Below are 19553 nucleotides of genomic sequence, written 5' to 3' on the forward strand. Positions count from 1 at the left end.
TAACTAAAACTGCTGAATTTAGCTTTTTTTTTACATCTAAAACATGATGTTGTCACCGAAATTTTCACCTTATTATACCATCACTTAAAGCTTTGTTTTTTCAGTGAATTTCTAGATTTTTCTTTTAACATAGAGTAATACACTATTACTATACGTAAAGCCAACCTAATGCCTTCATGGCCCACGTGGAGTTGGCCACAGTACCTGGCCTGGGACCAAGCCCTGGGTCTAATTCCCTTTGGGCAGCTAACTCCCTGCTGTGCATAGCCTTAGCCATGCACAGCTTGGGGTTGGTAACAGGGTCTGACTTGTGGCCAGGCACGTCATTCCATACGTCACAATCAGGCAACCACACTCCATGCACAGCCTTCTGGCATGCACATCATGCGGTTGATCTCACAAGTCCTGGCCACATTCAGGCAGACTTACTGACTTTGTCAAAGATTCACAACACCAACATATAAAATGTATATTGATATATATAAAACAGAGCTGTCATCCTTCTCCAAATATAACAAATATGTGTAATCCAGTATAATATCAGAAATTCACCCAATGCAATGTTTTATAACAATGATGACTATAAAAATGTTTAATACAGTTTTAATAAAATAAATCAGTCTGTGAGTCTCTCTTTTAATTTTGTTTTTATGATTGCATTTTGTAGTTTAAAAAATGTTTAAAGAAAGACCTGAGAAGTTTGATTTTGTTCAAAGAACACCAGCATGTATTTGTCTTTCTTTAACATTTTTCAGCCTGCAACATGCAATCATAGAAACAACCACAAAAGGGCCTTGCACACCAGCTGAAGAGCATAGAGCTCCAGCTTGGAGTACTTTGAAAAAATATGGTATGTTCTCTTGGGGATCATGCATTTTATGGTGGACTGCTGCACTCCTGCAGCACCCCACAACATGAAAAAATACTTGCCAGGCGGCCATTCCTGCCTATTTTCCCTGACACCTTTGAGGTGGGGCTGATGACTGGGGAAGCTGCTGACCTGCCGTCCTACCCCCTGTTGGCCCCCGTAGTCACCCTGTGAGGCCCATGCCCCTGGGGTGATCCACAACTGAACTGATGGAAAGGGATCCCTGTTACATGACCTTGGAGCTGCTGGCCTTTATGTCTTTGCTGCCTTCCAGGTGGGAGGTACAGACACCTACATACCCAAACCCGATGCTGAGAAGACTTTTCCCCAAGGGAAGAGGGCACAGCCCAGAAATGACACCAATGCTGCCCCCTTCCCCTCTACTCCCCCCAGGTGACTATCATGCCTTGCTATATATCTGATAATGATATACTTTTTGGATCTACCAAGGGCAATCCAGTCACCTCACTGTGGAATATTGCACCCCCAGTAGACATAGAGCCGTCAAAACCCCCTTCTACCTGCACAGCGGACTGCTCTACATCAGTGCCCATATCTCAGGGCTATGTGAACCACTTCTTGCAAGAAATCTGCTCAGAAATAAGTTTCCTCAAGACAGACTTTAAATCCTACATCCAATAAATTCAATACAACATTAATAAGATTGGGTGATGTGTTGATGATCTAGAAAGCACAATGGACGCCCAATCGGAAGATCAGGAAATGAGTTGGTGCTGGGTGACATTGGAAGAGCAGCAAATCAAGCTTCAAATGAAGGAGGACTTGGAAACAGAGGCCATGGGAACAACGTCCATCTCCGTGGGGTACTAGAGGAGCAGAGGGCAGAGACATCATGGCCTTCACCGCTGAACTTCTGCAGATGATTTTCAGCGACCCCCCTCCTGTGCTGGACAGGGCACATCAAGTGAACATCAATGACCACTCTATGAAGCTATTCCAAGACCTCTCCCCCACCTCCCTGCACCACTACAGGGACTTCTGGCCTGTCACTGACAAATGAAGGGAACTCAATATTCATTACCAATGGGGCCAACCAATAGCCTTCATCTTCCCGTGGGAGGGTAGACGCTGCTTCTTCCAGTACTTGACAGCAGCAAAACAGCTCCTGGAGCTCCCAGCCGAGGTGCAGCCTGGTGCCTCAACACTGCCCCGCTCATCATTATGGGAGAAACTGTGACCCATCTGGTCCACGGTTTGGCCTCACTGATCGGACATTCAGCATAAAGACACCACATCTCAGGAAACCAAACACAATATGATACAGCACCTCAGGGACATGGAATTAGGTCCTTCTCCAGCCCCCTCTGCTGTGGGCTCCTTGTAACTCTGTCCCTCTTCAACATCCTAATCTGCACCTTGTAGTAGGCAGCTGGGCTTTGCGAATGGTCTGACCTCTGTCCCACACCCTTGAAGTTGAGACCATAGGGACCATGGTATTTCTAGAGGCTTTGAGGAACCTCATCTAACATTCAAGGAAAATGCTCAAATGTCTTGCCCCCATATGCCTCTCCATCAGCCATGCAACAATCCCTCTCTCTGGCCTCTCTCCTGAATCGATTACATTTGAACTCCTGACTGATGCAACACTACCTCAACATGGGTCTAGACTCTATTCACAGTTGGCTGTGGGGGTCCTGAGAGCCAGGAAAACATTGACGACACACAGACCTACCTGAATGGTGTGCTCTCATTTATTAGCCGTGCGAGTAGCCTTGTTGGATGAACCCCCTCTAATCATTCCTCAGGAAAGTGACGAAACTGGTGTGATCCCACACCAGCCATCTCAGGACTTGAATGGAGCTGTTAGGTTCTGTTGGCCTATTGTTGTGTGTTTTTTTTATTTGATTTCTTATTTCCCTAGGTCAGATACATCACCAGGAGAGCTCCCCCCATTCCACCCAGCATATGCAGAGGAAAAACATTCCCACCGACTCAACACCACCATCCAGACATCTCAACCTATCCATCCTTCTAACCACGTCCTGCCAAAGCTTTATCTCCAACCTGCAGCCTTCAAACCAGTAGGGAGTGCTCCCTGGGTAGGATACCTAGGTCTTGCTGCCTTAGACAACTCCTTGCACATACCTGGCAGCACAGCTGACACGCTTACTCCCTTGCGCTATGACCATTCCACAACACACCACAGCTTTCTGTTAATGCCTTGGGCCTGAACTTGCCTAATAAACAACAGCAAATCTGGTGCTACCTTCTCTTGCAGGATCCCAATGTCATCTTCCTTCAAAAGGCTCACTTTCTTTAGGAGGACGTCCACCACATTTCACAGCCCAAATACCCAACACTCTTCTGGGGGCATGCTTCCACCAAAACAGCAGGGTACCAATCATGCTCAAGGCGGGCTATTGCACCACGGTACTGAATACTGTATGAGACAAAGATGGCCACAGGTCTGCTGCGTTGGTGCTTCCCCCTGAACCTGCTCAGGGATCCAATTGGTGTTGCTGAGATCGAAAGGGGATCACAGACTAATTTGTGCTAAACAACCTCCCGGGGACATTGGCACACACACTTTGGGACAGCTTTAAAACTACCATCAGAGGGGTCATGACATCCATCACCATCACTTGTGTGATGGAGGACCAACTGGTAGAGAAATGCTTGACCACTGAGATTAAGAATCTTGAGTGCCTTGACCAGTCTACTCCCTCCCATCACAACAAATAACAGCTGGCCTTGCTCTTGGGCTAGCTGAGGACCGACAGGACTAATAAGGCTGAGCGGTCACTCCTCACCTTGAAACAACTGTTTTATGAAGGGGGAAATGAGGTTAGTGTACTCTTTGCCCACAAGCTGTGACAGCAGCAGGCTCAAGCTCACATTATCCAAGATCAAAACCCAGGATTCCACGAGGGCTACCACCAAACAAGCAAAACAACAAGGGTTTTATAGCTACTATCAGGCCCTATACACAGGGGAGGATGCCCCCTTTGATCTCACAGACTCCTACCTTAGCGCCTGTAACTGGGAGCCTCTGGAGCCACACCACACTGAATTCTTTGAAGCCCTCATCACCCTTACTGAGCTGCAGTAGGCCCTGAGGAAGCTCAGAATTGGCAAAACGCCTGGAGCAGATGGACTCCTGGTCTCCTTCTACAGAGCATTCCTCTCCTTCCTTCACAATCATCTGTTGACACTACTTAACTTGCTCACATTAGATGCTGGCCTTACCCTGACAATGCCGGCTGCTGAGATTGCCCAAGCCCGGCAAATATCCTACCCTGTGTGCCTCCTACCACCTGATTGCTCTCTTGAACATGGACACTAAGGGGGTCATTAGGATCCCCGGCGGTTCAGCCCACCATCCCGGAGGTGGGTGAACTGCCATATAATGTCCACATGCCCTCCACCGCCAGGCTGCCTCCGACAGGCAGCCTGATGGTGGAAGGAATCATCATCCGACAGGACAGCGCTGCTGCCCCTCGGATAATGATCCTACAGCCACCAGCCTTTCCCTGGCAGGTTCCCCCACCAGAAAAAGGTTGGTGGAAGGGGTTCTCCGGGGCCCCCTTGGGGGCCCCTGCACTACCCATGCACTTGCACGTGGCATGGGCAGTGCAGAGGCCCCTGTGCAGTGCTCCATCGCGCAGGTCACTGCCCGATTTATGGGCAGTGATCTGCGAGACGGGTGCAGCTGCACCCGCCGCACAGAGGCATTGACAGCGGCTCCATTTGGAGCCATCGGCAATGTCCCGGCCAGGCATTCTGCTGGGCCGGTGGGTGGAAACAATGTTTCCACCCGCCGGCCCAGCAGAATGTTCTTTTTGCGGCCGGCAGGGTCTCAGGCGGGCTGGCGGTCAGGTAAAGGACCGCTGTGTTCACTATGAGGGCCTAAGATCTTTGCCAAGATTTTGGTGAATCGTCTACAACAGTACTTACCTGGTCTCACTGACCCAGATCAGATGGGCTTTATCGACAATCAGTGAGGGGCACACAAAAGTTTCCGCACTGGGCACTTGGGGGAAAAGTCTCATCATTGCAACATCCCTCCTGTTGATAGAAGGAGAGAAGGCATTTGACAGAGTGGAATGGTCCTTTCCAAGGGCGCTGCTTGTGAAGATTGGTCTAGGTCAGGTCACGATTGCTCATATTATGGTCTCCTACGTCTCCCCCCGGCCACAATTCCAGTCAATGGCAAGCCCACTAGGCTGATCTGTCTGGAGAGAGGCAATCAGCAGAGATGTCCACTTTCACCACTGCTGTTTACATTGGTGGTGGAACCCCAGGCCAATTGGAGTCAATTGCTGGCATCTCGTTCAGTGGACACCCTCACAAACTTCTTCTCTTTGTAGATGATCTCTTTCTTACCCATTCTACCAGTTCCCTCTCAGCAGTGGTTCTCATCCTCACAGCTTTGGAGACTGTCTCTGGCTTCAAGGTCAACATGTCCAACTTCTATGCCCTGAATATAATGATTCCCAAGCTAGACCTCCTCGCCCTACAGGCTCCTACTCTCTTCCAATAGGCCCTGTGAACCTTATGACACCTCAGCATTGATCTGACCACTACCTTGGCTTCTTGGTTACAAGCCAACTGGTCAGGACTACGCAAGTTCATCCTTGAGGACTTCAAACCAGGGGAGACCACTACATGTGTCATGGTTGGGACAGTTTACCCCTGTCAAATGATTATACTTCCAAAGGTTCTTTACTTATTCCAGATCCTGCCCACCCCATCCCACTGGATGACACACTGCACCTCCACTAAGATATTCACACTTTCAAATGGGGAGGCAAATGTCCCAGGTTTTCCAGTGCCATGCTGATGCTTCCCAGGGACTGAGGTGATGGCCTAGCATGCCCTAACCTTAGTGAATATTATTGGGAGGTATACTTCTACTACATCTTTGAATGGGTAGTCTGTCAAAACGAGAATAATTGGTTGCAGAAGGACTGGGCCATGGCCTACTGCCCCTCTCGGATCTTGCTTGGTTCCCTAAGCATGCTAGACCATGAAGCACAACATTGCCACCTCCACTAGGACTGTACTTAAGTCCTGGGATAAGGAAGTGATCAAATAGGGACTAAACACTTTCCCCTCTCCAAACAACTCACTTGCCTGTACAAGGATTCCACACCTGCCCTCTAGGCACACTCAATTTTCAGCTGGGTAGAGGGAGATTGCAATATCATGCAACATTTTTTTGAGGACACAATTATCAAGACATTTGACAAATTCAAAGCAGAATTTCAGGTCCTCCAAACAGCCTGGTTGTAGGTTTGCCAGTTGTGTCACTTTGCGCACCTCCCTTCGAGTGTTCAGGGAGAAATGCAGATACACTCCCTTTGGGGCACTGGTCCGTGGCTATGACAGTACTAGGGGCTTGCTATTGGGCACCTATCAAGTGCTTCAACACTCTCCGCAGGTAAGGAATCACACATACCAATCGCAATGGCACAGGGAATCTGTTGAGTGTATCTCCATGAAGCAATACGAACCACCCTAAAATTTACAGAAGCATACCACAGTGCAAGACATCATATAACCTGAAGACTCAGTGATACTACTTGCCAGACCACCTTCGCACAATTTATCCTGCTACTTCTGACTTATGCTGGTGGTGTGGCATGGCCCCGGAGGACTTCTGCCACATATGGTGGTCATGCTTCCTTATAACGTCTTCTTGGAAGAAATTCCTCAGCCATACCGAAGGGACAGTGGGCTTTCATTTTCTGGATCCCTATCACATATCTGTCCTAGGCATCTACCCAACAGAACTGGAGGCAATGACTCACACTTACTGAGGACTCATAAGACACATGTTAGGCGCTGCCAAGCAACTCATAGCACTTCACTGCAAGAAGCCAATCACTTCCCTAATCGCCCAGTGGTTCCTACGTCTGTGGCATGTCATGGCCTTGGAACTCCTATCCAATAAGAGAGCACACACTGACACCAAATTTTCCCATACTTGGCAACCATTGCTTGACTATTTCACTTGCCTGAAACACTCCTGCTTCATGCCTCTCGGGCTCAGAGCATTCCAATTCTTTACTTATATACTCATCTGACAGAATGAAGTAGGCCCAAAATCGATAGCCCACTGACCCCCTTGCATACTTCCCACACTCCCCCTTCCTCTGCCCTCTGAACCCAAGACTTTCCCCCTCCACTGTTGCGAGCCACTCACCTGAACTCCAGGTGCTTCTGATGGGGCCACGATAATAATCAATCAATCAATCAGAAATTTGAAAGTGCACTACTCACCCATGAGGGTCTCAAGGCGCTGACAAGGAGGGGGAAGGAAGGGGAGTGGAGGTGTTAGTACTGCTCGAACAGTCAGGTCTTGAGATGTTTCCTGAAGGTAAGGAGGTCTTTGGTCCTGCGCAGGTAGGTGGAATGGTGTTCCATGTTTTGGCGGCGAGGTGGGAGAATGACCTACTGCCGGTTGTAGTTCTGCGGACGCATGGTACGGTTGCGAGGGCAAGGTCGGCGGAGCGGAGATGCTGGGTCGGGTTGTAGAAGGAGAGCCGTCTGTTGAGGTATTCTGGTACGGTGTTGTGCAGTGCTTTGTGAGCGTGGGTGAGGAGTTTGAAGGTGATTCTCTTGTTGACTGGGAGCCACTGCAGGTTTCTCTGGTGGTCTTTGATGTGGCAGTGGTGGGGGTGTCCAGGATAAGGCGTGGGGAGGCGTTCTGGATGTGTTGCAGCCTCTTCTGGAGTTTGGCTGTGGTTCCTGCGTAGAGGGCATTGCCGTAGTCCAGTTTGATGCTTACGAGGACTTGAGTGAATGTTCTTCTGATTTCATTGGGTATCCATCTGTAGATCTTTCAGAGCGTGCAGAGGGTTTTGAAGCAGGAGGAGGAGATGGTGGTGACTTGCTGGGTCATGGATAATGAGGAGTCCCAGATGAATCCTAGGTTACGTGCGTGGTCGATGTGAGTAGGAGGTGCTCCGAGAGTGGCAGGCCACCAGGAGTCATCCTATGCAGAGGGGGTGGAGCCGAAGATGAGGACTTCTGTCTTGTCAGAATTGAGTTTGAGGCAGCTGCTCTTCATCCATTCAGCGATGGCCTTCATTCCTTCGTGAAGGTTGGTCTTGGCAGAGTCCTTGGTGTGGGAGAGGATCAGCTGGGTGTCTTCGGTGTATGAGATGATGTTGAGGTTGTGGGATCAGGAGATGTTAGCAAGTGGGGCTATGTAGATGTTGAAGAGGGTCAGGCTGAGGAGCGAACCCTGGGGTACGCCGCAATTGATTTTGGTGGCCTCCAAGCGGAATGGGGGGGAGGCAGACTCTAAGGGTTCTGCGGAAAGAAAGGAGGTGAGCCAGTCCAGGGCTCTGTCACGGATTCCTGCATTGCTGAGGCGTGAGCGTAGGGTGTGGTGGCAGACGCTGTTGTACGCAGCCGAGAGGTCCAGGAGGATGAGGGCTGTAGTTTTGCCATTGTCCACTATGGTTCTGATGTCATCGGTGGCGGCGATGAGGGTGTTTTCGGTACTGTGGTTGTTGCAGAGTCCGGATTGGGAAGGGTCCAGGGTGCAGCTCTCCTCAAGGAAGCGGGTTAGTTGTTTGTTGACAGCCTTCTCAATGACTTTTGCCGGGAAGGGGAGCAGGGAGATAGGCCAGAAGTTCTTGAGGTCCTTTGGGTCCGCCTTGGGTTTTTTGATGAAGGTGTTGATCTCGGCATGTTTCCAGCTCTCCGGGAAGGTGACAGACTTGAAGGAGCTGTTGATGATCTTCCATAGTTGGGGTGTGATGACGGAGCTTACTTTGTTGAGGATGTGGTGTGGGCAGGGGTCAGATGGAGAGCCGAAGTGGATGGTGTTCATGATTTCAATGGTGTTGTTTTCATTGAAGGGGGTCCAGGACAGCAGGAGGATGCTCGGAGGTGAATCTATGGTGTAGGTGGTTGCCGGGGGGATCTGGGTGCTGAAGCAGTCATGAATGTCTGAAATCTTGCAGTGGAAGTAGGAGGATAGGGAATCATAGAGGTCTTGGGATGGCAGGATGTTGTTGGTGTGGGAGCTGGCGCTGGAGGGTTCCTTCATGATGTTGAAGAGCTCCTTGTCGCTGTGTGCATTGTTGTTGATTCGGTCTTTGAAGGCTGTTTTCTTGACAGCTCGGATGAGTTGGTGGTGTCTGCGGATGGAGTTTTTGAAGGCTGTGTGGTTGTCCAGAGTTTGATCTTGGCGCCACTTTCTTTTGAGTCTTCGGCAGGTTTGCTTAGATTCGTGGAGGTCGGCAATAAACCAGAAGGCCTTTCTGTTGGTGGATCTGTTGGAGGGATTCTTGATTGGAGCGAGAGTATTGGCACAGGTGTCGACCCATTGCCTGAAGTTGGGGGCTTCTGCATCAGTGTCGGTGGTGTTGATGGGTGGATTCTAGGAGAGGGTCGTGATAAGTTGGTTTTCAGTGACCTTGTTCCAACTGCGGTGGGGTATCCGTTGTGGGTAGTGGTGTGTTGTGGGTTTCATGAAGACGAAGTAGATGCAGCGGTGATCTGTCCAATGGTGTTGGGTGGTGTGGCTGAAGTAGACGTGATTGCTGGCAGAGAAAATAGGGTGTAGGAGGCTGGACTGGCTTGTAGTGAGTACCAAGGGGTACTTGCACCTTGCACCAGGCCCAGTTATCCCTTATTAGTGTATAGGGTGTCTAGCAGCATAGGCTGATAGATAATGGTAGCTTAGCAGAGCAACTTAGGCTGAACTAGGAGACGAGTGAAGCTCCTACAGTACCACTAGTGTCATATGCACAATATCATAAGAAAACACAATACACAGATATACTAAAAATAAAGGTACTTTATTTTTATGACAATATGCCAAAGGTATCTCAGTGAGTACCCTCAGTATGAGGATAGCAAATATACACAAGATATATGTACACAATACCAAAATATGCAGTAATAGTATTAGAAAACAGTGCAAACAATGTATAGTTACAATAGGATGCAATGGGGGCACATAGGGATAGGGGCAACACAAACCATATACTCCAAAAGTGGAATGCGAACCACGAATGGACCCCAAACCTATGTGACTTTGTAGAGGGTCGCTGGGACTATTAGAAAATAGTAAGGGTTAGAAAAATAGCCCACCCCAAGGCCCTGAAAAGTGAGTGTAAAGTGCACTAAAGTTCCCCAAAGGACATAGCAGTCGTGATAGGGGAATTCTGCAGGAAAGACACAAACCAGCAATGCAACAACAATGGATTTCCAGTCGAGGGTACCTGTGGAACAAGGGGACCATGTCCAAAAGTCACAAGCAAGTCGGAGATGGGCAGATGCCCAGGAAATGCCAGCTGTGGATGCAAAGAAGCTGCTACTGGGAAGGAGTCCCACGTCGCCAGAGAACAACTTAGGAGGTCCTGCAATGCAGGTTAGAGTGCCGTGGACCCAGGCTGGACTGTGCACAAAGGATTTCTGCCAGAAGTGCACGGAGGCCGGAGTAGCTGCAAAAGTCGTGGTTCCCAGCAATGCAGTCTGGCGTGGGGAGGCAAGGACTTACCTCCACCAAACTTGGACTGAAGAGTCACTGGACTGTGGGAGTCACTTGGACAGAGTTGTTGGATTCAAGGGACCTCGCTCGTCGTGCTGAGAGGAGACCCAGGGGACCGGTGATGCAGTTCTTTGGTGCCTGCGGTTGCAGGGGGACGATTCCTTCGACCCACAGGAGATTTCTTTGGAGCTTCTAGTGCAGAGAGGAGGCAGACTACCCCCACAGCATGCACCACCAGGAAAACAGTCGAGAAGGCGGCAGGATCAGCGTTACAGAGTTGCAGTAGTCGTCTTTGCTACTTTGTTGCAGTTTTGCAGGCTTCCAGCGCGGTCAGCAGTCGATTCCTTGGCAGAAGGTGAAGAGAGAGATGCAGAGGAACTCGGATGAGCTCTTGCATTTGTTATCTAAGGAATCCCTATAGACTGAGACCCTAAATAGCCAGAAAAGAGGGTTTGGCTACTTAGGAGAGAGGATAGGCTAGCAACACCTGAAGGAGCCTATCAGAAGGAGTCTCTGACGTCACCTGGTGGCACTGGCCACTCAGAGCAGTCCAGTGTGCCAGCAGCACCTCTGTTTCCAAGATGGCAGAGGTCTGGAGCACACTGGAGGAGCTCTGGACACCTCCCAGGGGAGGTGCAGGTCAGGGGAGTGGTCACTCCCCTTTCCTTTGTCCAGTTTCGCGCCAGAGCAGGGCTAAGGGGTCCCTGAACCTGTGTAGACTGGCTTATGCAGAAATGGGCACCATGTGTGCCCATGAAAGCATTTCCATAGGCTGGGGGAGGCTACTCCTCCCCTGCCTTCACACCATTTTCCAAAGGGAGAGGGTGTAACACCCTCTCTCAGAGGAAGTCCTTTGTTCTGCCATCCTGGGCCAGGCCTGGCTGGACCCCAGGAGGGCAGGAGCCTGTCTGAGGGGCTGGCAGCAGCAGCAGCTGCAGTGAAACCCCGGGAAAGGCAGTTTGGCAGTACCAGGGTCTGTGCTACAGACCACTGGGATCATGGGATTGTGCCAACTATGCCAGGATGGTATAGAGGGGGCAATTTCATGATCATAGATATGTTACATGGCCATATTCGGAGTTACCATTGTGAAGCTACATATAGGTAGTGACCTATATGTAGTGCACACGTGTAATGGTGTCCCCGCACTCACAAAGTCCGGGGAATTGGCCCTGAACAATGTGGGGGCACCTTGGCTAGTGCCAGGGTGCCCTCACACTAAGTAACTTTGCACCTAACCTTTACCAGGTAAAGGTTAGACATATAGGTGACTTATAAGTTACTTAAGTGCAGTGTAAAATGGCTGTGAAATAACGTGGACGTTATTTCACTCAGGCTGCAGTGGCAGGCCTGTGTAAGAATTGTCAGAGCTCCCTATGGGTGGCAAAAGAAATGCTGCAGGCCATAGGGATCTCCTGGAACCCCAATAACCTGGGTACCTCAGTACCATATACTAGGGAATTATAAGGGTGTTCCAGTAAGCCAATGTAAAATGGTAAAATTGGTCACTAGGCTGTTAGTGACAATTTGAAAGAAATGAGAGAGCATAACCACTGAGGTTCTGGTTAGCAGAGCCTCAGTGAGACAGTTAGGCATCACACAGGGAACACATACATATAGGCCACAAACTTATGAGCACTGGGGTCCTGACTAGCAGGGTCCCAGTGACACATAACAACCATACTGAAAACATAGGGTTTTCACTATGAGCACTGGGCCCTGGCTAGCAGGATCCCAGTGAGACAGTGAAAACACCCTGACATACACTTGCAAACAGGCCAAAAGTGGGGGTAACAAGGCTAGAAAGAGGCTACTTTCTCACATAGGGTCTAGTGTGTGTCCTGTGGAGTAGGTCGGTATTGTGACGAGCTATTAGAGGACGAGGTTGGAGAGGTTATTGAGTAGGGTTGTTGTCGTTGGTGTTCTCGAGGTGGAAGTTTAAGTCCCTGAGGAGTCTGTAGTCAGTGGATGCGAGAGTGTGTTTGCTGATGATGTCGTTGATGGAGTCACTGAACTGCTGTTGGGGGGCCTGTAGACGAGGGTCCCTCCGAGGGTGATGTTTCGGGCAGTGTGGATCTGGAAGTGTAGGTGTTCGGTGGTGCTGAGGTTGTCTTCGGTGCTGGTCGTCATCCTGAGGGTCTTCTTGTGGATGATGATGATCCCTTCTCCTGGTTTATTGCAGCAGTCCCTGCAGGTGATCTTGTAGCCGTCCGGGATGGCTATGGCGATGTTAGGCACTGAGGAGGGGTTCATCCAGGTCTCGGTCAGGAAGGCGACGTCTGTGGAGTAACTTCCATAGCTCTACTGTGTTCTTGTGGAAGGAGTGGGTGTTTAGAAGGATACATCTGAGATGGTTGCTTCCTGCCTTGGTGGGTGGGTCGTTGGCATGGAGGCTTGTGAAGGTGCAGTTCCGGCAGGAGAACGGTCTGCGGGTGGTCTGCGGGGAGGCTTGAAGGCAGGCGGGAGAGTGGCAGTTGTTGAGGGCGTGGAGTGTGGCAGCGTGGTGGCGGTTGGGGGGACGGGAGCCAGACGTTCTGGCACTGGGTGAGGTCCAGGCATGGACGGCGCAGATAGGCTCACCTTAGCGTGCCTTTGTCGCACCAGCGGCATGCCCGCTGCATGGCCGACATTAAGTAGGGAAGTGGGGGGAAGGAGATGACAGCTGGGAGGCGGGAGCGGGGGCAAAAAACAGCACGAAAAGGGGGCGGCCGCATAAAAGAGGGCGAGGCCGCGGGGCAGCTGTGGCAGGAGTGCACCGTGAGAGAGAGAGGAAAGGGGGGGGGGTGGCCGCATGGGCAGCAGCGTTGGGGGAGAGAGAAAGGGGGAGAGCGAAAGTGAGAGAGAGAGAGAGAGAGAGAGAGGAGTAAGAGAAAAATGAGGAAGAGTGTAGCACGAAGCAAAAGGAGCACAAAGGGACAGAAGTGAAGCAGAAGAGAGCACAGCAAATAAAAGGAGGAGAGAGGCAGAAGGTAGACTAGTAGGAAAGCAGAGCTCTCCCACTAGACACCAGGGATGAGGCGCAGGCAGAAGCCTGCGGGTGGAGGAGGGCCTTGAACTCCTGACAGGGGTCAGGAGTTCAGAGGAGACATGGAAAGGACTCTACTTGCAAGGTGGAGCCACGGGAGTCAGAGCAGTGCACTGACCATGTCAGTGATATTGTTCGACCGAACACGCAGTGGCCACCATTAAGTAAGGAGGTGGGGGGGAGGAGAGGACAGCTAGGATGCGGGAGCGGGGGCAAAGAAATGGCACGAAAAAGGGGGCGGCCAGCAGAAAAGGGGGCAGGCTGCTGCAGCAGCAGCGGCAGGAGTGCAGCGCAAGAGAGAGAGTAGGGGGTGAGGTCGCAGGGGCAGTTGCGGTGGGCAAGAGAGAGAAGGGGAGAGCGAAAGTGAGAGAGAGAGAGAGAAAGCAGAGTGAGAGAAAAACGAGGAAGAGTGTAGCACGAAGCAAAAGGAGCACAAAGCGACCAAAGTGAAGCATAACAGAGAGCAAAGTAGTAGGAAAGCAGAGTTCTCCCACTAGACACCAGGGATGAGGCACAGGCAGAAGCCTGTGGGTGGAGGAAGGCCTCGAACTCCTGACAGGGGTCAGGAGTTCAGAGAAGCCAGGGAAAGGACTCTACTTGCAAGGTTGAGCCACGGAAGGCAGAGCAGTGCACCGACCAGGTCAGTCCTGCGCGATCTCCAGCACCAGGCACTGGAAGGGCAGCTTACGGATGAGCAGCTCGGTGGACTTCTGGTAACGGTGGATCTCACGGAGAGCCACGGTCCCGGGCCGGTAGCGGTCAGGCTTCTAAACTCAGCTGGTGGTAGGCACGCTCTTGCGGGCGGTCTGCTTGGTATGGGCCATGGCGAAGTCGGAGCTATCTCTGTGCGACATTCGAGATAGTACCTGAATCCCAATGTGAACTTACAGGGCAGCAATGAAGGACACATTGCAACTCTAGGAGTTTCTAAGGGGAAGACGGGTTGGGATGAAAGAGAAAGAGAAATACCAGGATTTCTGCACATTCTGATTTCTCTAATCTGGACACTGCTGGGCTTAAACATATCTGGATTCTGGTTCTGGATTAAGGATACTGGCAAACAGTATTTTTCAGATATAAGGGTCTGGACTAGGATTTTCCTGTAATAAAACCACATTCTAAAACAGGAAAAATTAAACAGATCTTTAGCATTAACTAACTTCAAATCAACATACCTAATAATTCACGCTAGAAAGATTCTCCAGTATGATTCAAGAATGATCCAGGATTTATCATAAACTGGAATTATCATGTACAAGGATTTCCACTGAGAGAAAACAACTGGGTTGATCACAACAATCACAACAAAACAACTTCAATTTCTTCAGTAGTTCAAGAGTCTCAAGAGTTCAAGGTTCATATGTAAATATGCAATGTACATCAGATTATAGTTTTCAATTGACTTTAAAGCCTTTAGAACACCAAAATCAGTTTCTGATTGAGAGAATACAGATTGAAAACCAAGCATGAGCACAAGATCCTGGAAGGCACAGTTATTACAAGAATGCAACTTTTCTCTAATATCTTTGCAGTCATAAGATTGGTCCTAATATTATTGCTGGCTTTAGAGTAGTTTGATTAATCGACACTGATTAAGATCCCACAATAAACAGAAACTTTTGTGTTAACTTTTTTGGGACGACTCGTGTCTTTTTGCCAGTGCAAGAAACCGTAATACGAGAGATGAATTGCAACCTGCCTGCCTTTTACAGGTATTGTGATAACTGCGGAGAAGATTGGAAATATTAGGTCAGAACTCAGAAAGCGTGTCACTGCAAGGAGAAACCTGTCGCTGTGAAGGTATGGATGCCGCTGTGAAGAGATGATTGCCACTGCAAAGGGAAGGCTGAAGAAAGACTAGAGCACTGAATAATAAATGAGCAGCTCCAGTCATTTATTATTCCTTATTTTTATTTTCAGTGTTTAGGGACCTTCCTGGGACATCCTCTTAAAAAAAAAATTTTTTGGGGAGGGGGCATTCACCTCCTCTCCCCAAGCCTTCACTGGCCCTGGGGACATCATCATCGAGACCATGCTAATTTATTTAGGGGGAAAGGCATACCCATCCCCCCGAGCCTCTATAGGGCCTGGGGAACAAATCCCCTGTGGCTGTTTTCTTTTTTCTGTGGGGGGGAGCAAACAAAAACTTTACAAGCAACTTCTTCACTGAGCCACTAAGGACCCCAGGGACTCGATCCTTTGGGTCCTTCTTTTTTTATTAAGGGGTAGGTTTACATAGTCTTCCTCCCTATAACACTATGGGTCCCTTGGAGCCTATCCCCTGGGGCTTTTTTTGAATTACGGGGAGGGGAAATTTGCCCCTCTCCCCAAGAAACATGAGCCCTGGAACCCCATTGCTTGTTCCCTTGTGTAAGCAGCCCCATCCCTGAGCCTTTAGAACCCTGGAGACACCATTTCCAGGAGCCTTTTGTTGATGTGTGAGGGTATTTGTCAATGCTCATGGAGGGTGTGAACATTCAGAGGTGTCCTGCCTACAAGACTACAAGCAGGGAAACAATTTTCTGTTTAATTTTTAAAGTACCTGCTGGGTGGAAGCAATCAGATATTTCCTGCCTGTAAGATGTGGACTCCCCAGGCACCACAGCGGAGCTAGCTCCGGGGAATGTGTTCCCCAAGGCCTTAAAGCCTGCATGCCTCTCTTCCCTTTTATTTCAATGCCAGGTCCTGGGTGATGAGATTCATGGCGCCGTGATCAGCTCAAGTAGGGTGACCTTGCACCTACCGCTCTATTGATTATTATGCTGGGCCTGGGAAATTGGTGTCCCCGGGACCATGATCGGCACTGGGAGAGGGTTTTGCACCCCCTTCCCTTTACTATTTTAACTGGGCCTCTGGGATGCAGTACTCAGTGTTGTGATCGAATTGTGAAGGGGGGGCCTCATGCACTCCCTCTCCCCACATTATCAAATATATAGACCCCCAGGCCCTGACCCTCCAGAGTTCCATAATTGTTTAAAAAAAAATCTAATTTCTGAAAACTACTGAATGGATTCACAACACATCTCAAAAAGCAAGATCTAGCTTCCTGCCAAATTTGGTGTAATTGTGTTCAGTAGTTTTTGCACAGCAACGTTCAAAAAAGGGAACTGAATGTGGATTTTGAGTATTGGACCCACCACCCATGTTCTCAGCACACTCTTGTTTGATCACCTCAAAACTCTTGGTGATGAAACTATGTAAAGAAGAACACTTTTGTTAGAAAGTTTTGTGAAGATTGGCCAAAAGGCACAAAAGTTATTAGCAGACCTAAATATAACTATGCAATTATGAACTTTGAGCCACTTTGACAAATCTCCACAAAACATTTCAGACCTACTGCTTTATCTACATTGGCAGAGAATGGGAAGTTGTGTGATGATTGGTCAAAGGAGAGCAAAGATAAATGGAGGTCTCAAAATGAGTTTGGGCACCAATGTATTTTTCTATAGACTCTGTGCCCAGAGGCAGTGGTCAAATGTCCATTGGTATTTCCATTAAATGTGGCAAGATTACACATTATGGTGTGCAGAAGATCCTTTAAGCTGCTACAGATAAATAGGGTAAGTATTTTTTAAGATGTAAGGCATTTTAACTTAGTGATATCTGTTTCCGCAGTACTTTTGTGAAATTTCTCAGTATTTTGTGGTAGTGCCTCAGTACATAGCGATGACAAGGCAATGCATAATTGGCTAATGCCTGCCTTTTCAAGAGTTAAAGGCAGATGTTGTTTTAGGTATACTTTGGCTGTGTTCTGCATTACACTCCTATAGGTAGGAATTAGGGGCCAGATGTAGCAAAAAAACAAATAGCGAGTTGCAATTTGCGAGTCCTTCCGACTCGCAAATTGCAACTCGCTATTTGGTATGCAGAACGGTGTCTCAGACACCGTCTGCGAGTCGGTATGGGGTTGCAAAGACCCACCTCATTAATATTAATTAGGTGGGTCGCAAATTGCGGCCCCATACCGACTATGGGCACTCGCAAACATGGAGGCCTGCTGTAGTCAGCAGACCTCCATGTTCGTGACTGCTTATAAATAAAGCAGTTTTTTTTTTTTAAGTGCAGCCCGTTTTCCTTAAAGGAAAATGAGCTGCACTTAAAAAAAAATCCGAAACCTTTAGTTTCGGTATTTTTTCAGGGCAGGTAGTGGTCCTTTGGACCACTACCTGCCCTGAAAAAATCATTTGTGGTCCATTCACAAAGGGGAAGGGGTCCCAATAGGGACCCCTTCCAATTTGCGAGTGGGTTACCATCCACTTCAAGTGGATGGTAACTGCGCCACCATTTGCGACCGCATATGTGGTCGCAAATGGTATTGCATACCACTGCGAATCGCAAATAGGAAGGGAACACCCCTTCCTATTTGCGATTCGGAAATGCATTTTGCGAGTCGGTCCCGACTCGCAAAATGCATTTCTGCATTGGAAACTCACATTTGCGACTCGCAAACGGCATTTTTTGCCGTTTGCGACTCGCAATTTGTTTCCTACATCTGGCCCTAGGTTTTATATTTGTCCCTACCTATTACCTCTTTATTAAGGTTGTAATAGGTAGAGAAAATATGTATACATTTCTATATATTTAAAAAACAATGCACGGATTACAGTGTTTTTTCCTGGGCATGTTAAAAAAATTAAAAACATCCCACCACTACGCTATATTTTATAAATATAGTATAGTAACATGTATTTTCAATCTATAACATACTTAAATCTTCACAAAAAAGTCTATGTGGTCTATGGAATACTGCTGTAATACCTACAAATGACTGTGCTACTTAAAAGAAAAATGTGCAGTTCTTAAACTGCTGAAAAATATGTAAAAAATTATACTTACATTTCTATTGCTATCATCACTTTCATAAAGTGGTAATAGGTAGGGAAGAGCAATAAAACCTAATAATTACCTAAATATAAATCCCTAACCCAGAACACAGCAAAACTGTGCTGAAAACTACTTGGCTGTATTTTATGTCGCAGAAAGACAGTCATTAGCTAATTAGATACTGCTTTGTTGGCATGTATTGTGGTATTACAGGAAGTTACTTTGGTCTACGATGGCATAATATATTACAAACTATTTTAACACTAATAACTTTTCACACTATTCACACTATTTTCACCTGCTACAGAAAATTAGCCTCAAAATCTATATTCCTGGCACATTACATCTACATCAGTTCACTCAGTTTCACGTTACATCTGTTTCAAGTACCACAGTCTTTCTACACTATTACATTCTACACCACTAAACTCTAGGGGCCTGATTTACAGTTTGGCATATAGGGGTTACTCTGTCACAAATGTGACTGATATCCCATCTGACCTATTATGATTTCATGATATCCCATGGAAATCGTAATATGGCAGACAGAATATCTGTCACGTTTGTGATGGAGTAATCCATTTTGCCAAACTCTAAATCAGGCCCTAAATCACTAAGTTATACGTCACTCCGCTCTATGCTAATCCACTGTGTACCACTCCACTCTACCACACGACAGTCTACGCCACTACATTCTAAGCCCCTCCATGCCCCTCCACTTTACACTATCTCACTCTATGCCAATTCCTTGTTCCACACTGTACCTTTCTCCACTACACAATACACCCCTCCACTATATGCCACTTCCCTTTATGCTATTCTACTCTACTCAAGTTCATTCTATGACACTACACTCAATGTTATTTCACTCAAATGCTACTCCAATGTACACCACTTTAGTGTATGCCACTCCACTCTACAACACTTCCCTTTACAGTATTGTACTGTATAACACTCCACCCTACATCTTTCTACTGTACACCACACCACTCCAATGTATGCCACTCCACCATTCACTACTGCAGTCTATGCTATTCTGCTGTACACCACTCCACTCTATGTTATTCCACTATATGGCATCCCCCTCTACATCACTACACTCTACACCACTAAACTCTATGTTATTCCACCATACACCACTGCACTGTGCGCTACTCCACTGTATGCCACTCCATTCTAAGGCACCCCACTGTACAATACTCCACTCAACTCCACTGTATGCAACTCCTCACTACAATACTACTTCGCTATTTCATGCTATGACACTCATTTCTATGCCACTCATCATTATGCCACTCCACTCTATGCAATTCCACTTTACTCCACTACACTGTACTGTACACCATTCAATTCTACCCAACTCT

Source organism: Pleurodeles waltl, chromosome 11 (genome assembly GCF_031143425.1).
Source record: "Pleurodeles waltl isolate 20211129_DDA chromosome 11, aPleWal1.hap1.20221129, whole genome shotgun sequence".
NCBI lineage: Eukaryota > Metazoa > Chordata > Amphibia > Caudata > Salamandridae > Pleurodeles > Pleurodeles waltl.